The 8421-nt window shown below is 38.2% G+C and overlaps 1 long non-coding RNA gene across 2 annotated transcripts; it reads right to left on the reverse strand.

The window, feature by feature from the left end:
• Positions 1-2512: 2512 nt before the first annotated feature.
• LOC127093112 (uncharacterized) lies at positions 2513-5491 on the reverse strand. Of its 2 annotated transcripts, none has more exons than XR_007792430.1 (9): positions 5099-5491; positions 4694-5006; positions 4539-4591; positions 4020-4375; positions 3695-3868; positions 3477-3553; positions 3303-3353; positions 3091-3218; positions 2513-3001 (listed from the first exon to the last, which is right to left on the reverse strand). It is a non-coding gene; the product is annotated as an uncharacterized LOC127093112 (long non-coding RNA). The 2 variants fall into 2 exon arrangements; XR_007792429.1 differs by having other exon boundaries at positions 3950-4375.
• Between the last annotated feature and the right edge of the window lie 2930 nt (positions 5492-8421).

Below are 8421 nucleotides of genomic sequence, written 5' to 3' on the forward strand. Positions count from 1 at the left end.
GCTGAGGATGCATTGATGAAAATCAATGATCCGGGGAACACAATCACTGACACAAGGTGAAAGGACCCGCTGGGGATAAAATTGCTAGCATACGGCAATTATCCGCAAAAGACTTGCTGGGGATATAAGTGCTGATCTGAGCAACTTATCCAAGCAAAGGAAAATCAACATCAAGAACTAGATGAAGATAACCCACAAGGGAAATTGTCATCGGTTGGGATGAACAACAAAGTTAACTCTGCAAGGGAGAGAACGGGGTTTATAACTACCGGTTTGTAGGTAGAAAAACCGCAAAGATAGGACTTACGACTGCTGGTTAGTAGGCAGAGGGCCAAAATCTGGTGGGGATAACCACAAAATTAGGGTTTACATCTACCGAATACGGGGTAGAAGACCAACAACTCCGCGTGGGGATAGAACAAATCACAAATCCGCATGGGAAACCAAAATAGGGTTTATAACAAACCACAAACTGCTGAAGAGCAGGAAAAAAGGATTTACAACTACCGACTGTTAGGTAGAAAAACCAACAACTCTGGCTGGAGAATAAAAGGTGTATAACCACAAATTCTGTCAAGAAAGCCAGGAAAAATAGGACTTATAACTACCGGTTCGAGGGTAGAGGCCCAAAAACTACTCCACTGGGGAACAACCCACTGGGAAGCACAAGACATTGACAAATAGCCGATTCAGGAATAATCCTAAAAGGCAGACTGAATCAAGACACGTCCTAATGAGGATATAACTCAAATAGGAAAATCCATCCCAATATATGTGTTGGGAGGAAACGGAAGAAACCGTCATCCACGAGGATATATCTCAGTGGGGAACTGCAGAATGAAAGACAAACATTTTCTGCTTATGGGGCTGACTCTATATGGAGAGATTTTAAACACCCGACATCTGCTTGGGGAGATCTATAAAGAGATCTATATCACCATAGCAGGAGACACGACAAACAAAAGATATATGGCAAGAAATGCGACATGAATATCTGAATGTTTTATGAATATGCATGAATATGCGTGATTTATGTTTGATGAATGCTGACAAAACAGACAATTCTAACACGACAGGTTCGGGAACCAAACGTCCGGTATTATACTTCCAGGGGAAAAACCAGCTGGAGAGCCAATCTGCGGAGATCTATATGCTGAGAAGCAAAGATCTGCAGGTACTGCTGAAGAAGCAGCGAGTCGGAGATATCAGGAAACAACCCAATCAGGGTACAGAAAGTCACAACGGGCAGAACAGCCACCAAGACAAATCTGTAGGGGAACAAGCGAAAACCCAAGATATCTGCAGGGAATCTCAATGTCAACTGAGAAACAAAGGGGTGCATTGCACAAGCACAAACTGCTGTAGAAGCAACTCCACATAACTCCACTGGGGAACAACCCACTGAGGGAGAATGATATCATCCAAATAGAATCTAACTGCATAAGCAACTCTACTGGGAAAACTGTCGGCTACTCTCTTGGGGGACAACCCACTGAGGGAGGACAGATTAAACAAGTAGATTCTGCAACAAACCACTCTACTTGGGGAGAATATACATAGCAAACTGATCGCAACAAGTAGATTCTGCAATAAAAGCCACTCTACTGGGGATCACAAACAGTCAGGAAATCAATCCGTTCTCTGGATGCTAGAGCCGTCATCCGACCATACTGGGGATTGAAGGAGTATTCAACAGGCAAAACTGCCTCACAATCACCTCTGCGGACTATGCTGAGGAAAAGATGGATTAACAAATTGGGAAATCAACCCAAATCGACCACTGAGTAGGAAAATAAATCCTGCTCTGCTGGAGAGAAAAACTCTGATGGAGAGATAGCAACAATTCCGCGGACGACTTCGCCGGGGAAAAGGTAAAGTACCGGGTATCAAACCGCTGACTTACCGAGTCTTCAAAAAGAAAGCGATCGTGCTGAGGAAACAGACAATTCCGCTGGCAACTGTGTCATACCCCGATTTTGTCCGGGCAATTAAAACTTTTGGACATGGTGCATAAATTCAAAGCTTAAAGTATCCTTACTTGATCCAAGCTTCACAAACTCTAATCATGTCTAAGCTTTCTTTGGGTAGATTCCCAAACCTTAAATCCTCATCATTCGTGGCTTTGTTCTCATTTGCACAGATTGATTGGGCATTCAACCATTCATGAGCACTAACCCTAGTCTAGGCGATTAGCCCCATAAAAATTCGTCTATGCTCACTTCATCTATTTACTTTGGTTGGTTCATCTTGCATCTTTTAATTTATGCTGGCACGTTTCTAATTGGTTCTTGCTAAGGCATATAGTTTCGTTTAAACCGTGTACTACCCACACATGGCCAATGGTTTAGTCAGGGTTCTTTCATTATTCATGCATGGATATTTGGTTCACATGTCTATTTGCAACATACTGCATTTCAAAAGTTAACTCAAGTCACTCGCATTCAATGTCATTCATTCATAAACAATCATTAAATATCAAAGTTTCATTTTTACATCAAGGTACACATATACAAAGAATTAATGCGACTTGGTATTAAACTCATTCATGACGTGTTCATGCCAAGTCGGTTCCCAAGCAAGCAATTGGAAGACAAATCATTGGGCAAATAAAGACAATGATGGTGTGCGTACATGAATAAAACCCACTGTCCGCAAAGCAAATATGAAAAAAGCTTACAAACGGTTAATTTTGGAAATCCTGTCAAGGGGTTATCACCATGTATCTTGGGACTTCAATACAAAGAAATTATTATGGACGAGTGCTACAGGCAGTTTGTTTCAAATCCTTAGCAGTTTGACGGCATGCCACCCAAAGTCCGTATGGAAATTTTGTTGCAAACATCGCCACAAGAATTGCAACATGCACTAAGTTCGTGTCATGTAGTAAGGATGATGGTAAACAGGTTGGATAAATTGACATGCTAGCAGATGATGAAGGAAAAGCCGATGCTTCTGGACTTAGCGGCATAAACACGACCAACTGGCAGTAAACACCAATCAACTGAAACAAAACATAAAAGATATCAAATGGGATTCCTTTTCAAACACCTGCAGCTTTATAAAAAGGATTGAATAAGGATAAATGCATACTTATGTCGTTGGTCCGTTAAGTTCGCATACTCCACAGTTTTGTCAATAGGAGATATTCAAATTTCAAAATTGGATATCACCCCAGACGGAAGCATGCAGGATGTTGTCCTTTCGCACATAGCAGCACCCTACAATATAACAAAGCCATTCCATAAATTCCCAAGAGTTTCGGATGTCCAAAAATTGTCGAAGCAGTAAGAGATTTATAGTACCACGCCGCAAGCTACCGTGGCACCTAGCAAAACTGTGAGCTAAGTCCAAACCTGCAAACAACCAAACCAGTGAATCAAGATCAATTTTGCTGCAACATTATTAATTTCAGCAACACAAAGAAGCAAGTAAAGGTGGAAGGAACCACGGCTACAATGCGAACACACGCGCAGTACCGGTGACTAAGAAAACATTCTCTCCAGTTCACCTCTCAAAATCCGCTGCATTTAAATTCTGATAAGTCGGAAAAAGGCTGCATCATGTGGATGATCATGTTAATACCGGATAACGTCACGATAGCCAGACCAAGAGTAGAGCAATAGGCAAATGAAGGACAAGGTTATAAGTTAATAATGCAAGCCAAGGCTATGAACAAGAAGTGGCTGAGGTATACCGAATAGGAATTATGAGACTCCATGGCCAATGTCAGGCATTATGAGCAGCCTGCAATATATCCTACAGTAGTGCACATATGAAACACGACCTGCAGCCCGCTTATTAAATTTCAAAACCTGTCGACATTCTCGAGTCATCAGCATGCCATGGCATAGACAACATCAACAATTACCTGCACCAATAATTATTTGCATTAAAACTTAGCTTGAATTGCAATGTGCTAAGCATGTCCAGAAGGGTCCAAGCAACTTACAATACACTCATGAAAGGATAAAAGTTGCAGTACATAAACGCAGAGGTGAAAGAATTAACTTCTATTATACCAAAGCCAAAGTATTTTGACGGATACCATAGTTTCCTGAACACGATCCTAAACTTGCTGCAAAACCGTAAATTGCGTCCAGCTCACACTGAAACTAAGCATAAGAGCATTACAAAAAGAAAGACATAAACATGCTTAGTACAAACACAATGATGGTATAAATTACACAACCTTCCAAACCTTGCAAACATGCATATATCACAACATAGACCTACTGCAAAATCAAGACACAAGCCTACAACCATTGGCCAAAACCGCAAGATACCGTGGAGTCTAGCAAAACTGTGAGCCACAAATAACCGACCATATTGCAGGATAGAAATCCACTGCAGGGCCATTTGGTTAAACATCAGAAACCTGCATATCACAAATGCACCCTTATAAGATCACCAACCATACATCTTGCAACGCTCGAATAATTTCATAACAGCCATACCAGGAGTAGAACAATAAACAAATGAAGAACAAGTTATTTTCAAGTTTGTACATAAAAAAGCATCCTAAGAATGGACTTTGATACCTTAACTTGTTAATTATGCACAAGCCACTTCATGAAATTGACTGGTACATGACCTGTAAAGAATCAAAACTGCAAAATTCATATCCTGTTACAAAAATCAAAACGTGGTTAAAATAGACATTTACTGCAGTGAAAAGTAAAAAATAGGTGGTTACCATGGATTCACTACAGACAAAACCTCATCCTGCCATTTGAGGGACCACACCAATAGTGGAGAACCATCAACTCTGGGAAATTCTGCTACCCAACAGAATGATGCTCCCACTAATTTGCCAAGCTCATGAGAGAGGAATTCTAAACCTCGTACATCCAAACCGCTATAAATAGGGACCTCCAGTGATGAAGTAGGGATCCGAATTTTCTGCAACGTTACTCTGGAGAAATCACTCTAAACCCTCATTAAAAAAGCTCCGATTGTGAACTTGTTGAGATCTTCACATCGAAGCTCAACAAGCTCGAGCTAGACCCCTGTCAAAACCGTAGCAAAACCAAATCGTTAAAGAAGAAAAGCTCAAAAGGAAGGAAGAACCTTGAAAGACGCTAAAAACCATTTATCTCACCTCGCCGGACTTCGAACGTCGGACTAGCTCCGATTTGGTACTTAAACTTCTCCTTTGTACGATTTGAGATTATTATCTTGCTCATATTGCTTCATAGAACGCAAACCCCTTGATTATTGCATGAAATCGTTGTTGCCATGGTTCGGATTTTAAGCTGAAACCCTGGGCTTTACTTGTTGTTGTTCGCCGATTTGGCTCTTGGAATGCTTACTTGTTTTGCAAAACTACTCGTTTAAATCTGGGTTTAGGAATTTTTGTTTGGTTAGGAGTTCGATTTCAGGATAGAGAAAGAGGAAAGTGAAATAAATTTGGGAAGAATGGTTACTGTGAGGGAGAGACGTATACAGGTTTTTTTTTCATTTTTGATTATGTTTTATTTCCACTAAGTATCCATTTAAAACTTGGTTAAGTGGTGTGTTGGAAAACGATTGACGAATCAGATTCCCTAGGATGTATTAATTGCTTATTATTCGTGACACTTGGCGGTCGGCATACCAGCAGTTGTACAGCTGCCTTGACTGAAGTTACTCAATATCATGACTTTGTGGATTCGTGGGCATAGTGTTAAGTGGGCTTCGAGCCCATTCGTTGGCAGTAGTTTTTTTTTTTTTTTTGACATGGGAAGTCATGGGCCCTAGGGCCCATTTCGGGTCCCTCACTTGTCCAAAACCTTTGTTGGGCCCTTGCAGTCTGATATTTTGAGGTTTCACCCTTTTATCTCCCACACCCCCTAGTCTGCCCAACATTTTATTTTATTATTTAGTTCCTAATTTTGAAATTTAGTGTTTAACTAATTAATTAGGATAACATTAGAAGTAAAATAAATTATTACTTTAAGTTGGTTATCGATTTTCTCCGAATCTTGAGTTTTTCTTTTGTCTCGCTAGAATATAATCAAGTAATCATTTAACTAAGTATTGACAAGTAAAAAATGTTTTTTTATAAATATTGGTCTAACACCAAGTAGCTTTTTCTCAAGGTATATTAAGTCTAAATAAATTCAATTTCACCATATTTAAATAATGTTCTCTTAAAATTATTAAATAATTAATATTTAAATGAAAAGGAGATTAATAAGCTTCCGCTTTATTATCTCTCGATTATTCGAACAATTGGCGTACGCCATATTGCTCGAATTTTCGTCATTTAAATTAAAACTCTAAAACTCTATTAAATTAATAACTTCCTCAAGTTAATTATAAAATCTTAAAAGTTTCACTATTTTAATAATTAATCCTTAAATGAAAAGGAGATTAATAAGCTTCCGCTTTATTATCTCTCGATTATTCGAATAATTGGCGTACGCCATATTGCTCGGATCTTCGTCATTCAATTTAAAACCCTAAAAAACTCCATAAAAATTAAAATCTTTTTTCCAATTTAATTATTCTAAAAAGTCTCTATTTTTAAATAATTAACCTTTAAATGAAAAGGAGATTAGTAAGCTTCCGCTTTATTATCTCTCGACTATTCGAATAATTGGCGTACGCCATATTGCTCGAATTGTCGTCATTTAATTAAAACCTTAAAAAACTCTATAAAATTAAAATCATTTTCCCAATTTAATTATTCTAATATTCTCTTAAAATTATTTAATAATTTAATTTTGAATGAAAAGGAGAATAGTAAGCTTCCGCTTTACTATCTCTCGACTATTCGAATAATTGGCGTACGCCATATTGCTCGAATTGTCGTCATTTAATTAAAACCTTAAAAAACTCTATAAAATTAAAATCATTTTCCCAATTTAATTATTCTAATATTCTCTTAAAATTATTTAATAATTTAATTTTGAATGAAAAGGAGAATAGTAAGCTTCCGCTTTACTACCTCTCGACTATTCGAATAATTGGCGTACGCCATATTGCTCGAATTGTCGTCATTTAATTAAAACCTTAAAAAACTCTATAAAATTAAAATCATTTTCCCAATTTAATTATTCTAATATTCTCTTAAAATTATTTAATAATTTAATTTTGAATGAAAAGGAGAATAGTAAGCTTCCGCTTTACTACCTCTCGACTATTCGAATAATTGGCGTACGCCATATTGCTCGAATTGTCGTCATTTAATTAAAACCCTAAAAATTCTATAAAATTAAGATTATTTTCTCAAATTAATTACAAATTCTAAAAACACTATTTAAATTAATCTTGAATGAAAAGGAGATTAGTGAGCATCCGCTTCATTATCTCTCGATTATTCGGATAATTGGCGTACGCCATATTGCTCGGATCTTCGTCATTCAATTTAAACCCCAAAAATTCCATAAGATTAACATCACTCCTCCAAATTATTTATTAATTCTAAAAGCCTTATTTTTAATAATTAATTTTGAATGAAAAGGAGAATAGTAAGCTTCCGCTTTATTATCTCTCGATTATTCGAATAATTGGCGTACGCCATATTGCTCGAATCCTCGTCATCAAATTAAAACCCAATCGATAAATTCAAAACACCTTCGCAAATCAAACTTAATGCCTCGCCCCCGTGCGACCAACAACTTAAAAATTCTTTTCAAAAGAACACTGTTAATCCTTTCTAATGCGCATAACAAACCAATGCTTAAGCCTCCGCCGAGAGTAAACAAGCCAGCGTTTAGCCTTTAGAACGCGATCTACACAGTTGTTCATTAAAAGACACCAACAAAAAACCGTAGTTTCCCGAACTACGAATGCTCTGATTTCCTTATTATACCATAAGGATACGTAGGCAGGAGATTGCTGTATCTTCGCGAGCACACTAATAAAAAACCTCCCCTTTTCCCATTTTGAGGTCTTCATCCATCTCTATTATCAATTCTAACTATTCGAAGAAAGCGAATAACATTTAACTAACATTCAAATAGCAAATTAGACTAAAAGGTTCCCGTTGAGTACAACGGACGTGAGGGGTGCTAATACCTTCCCCTTGCGTAATCGACTCCCGAACCCGAATATGGTTGCGACGACCATTATTCTATTTTTCTTAAAGGTTTTATCGATATTTTCCTATTCCTTAATTGGAATAAATAAAGTTCGGTGGCGACTCTGTTCGAACATAAATTTTTCCGCGACCATCGCGAGGAATCGTATTTTTCGAGATGCGACAAACTGCACTGGGAAGAGTGACAACAACTCTGCTCGCGAATCCGATGGGGATATCAATAACAGCTCTACTCATGACTGTGCTGAGGAGACAAATAAAGTCTGGGGCAGACGACCCACTGGTGAAAGTGACGGGGCACCAAGATGACAAACCATCAACCGCCGAAACTTCACAATAAAACACCCATGCTGGGAAAACTGCTGCTGGAGAAAACGAAGTCTTCAACAACACTCTGC

Source organism: Lathyrus oleraceus, chromosome 6 (assembly GCF_024323335.1).
Source record: "Lathyrus oleraceus cultivar Zhongwan6 chromosome 6, CAAS_Psat_ZW6_1.0, whole genome shotgun sequence".
NCBI classification, from domain to species: Eukaryota; Viridiplantae; Streptophyta; class Magnoliopsida; order Fabales; family Fabaceae; genus Lathyrus; species Lathyrus oleraceus.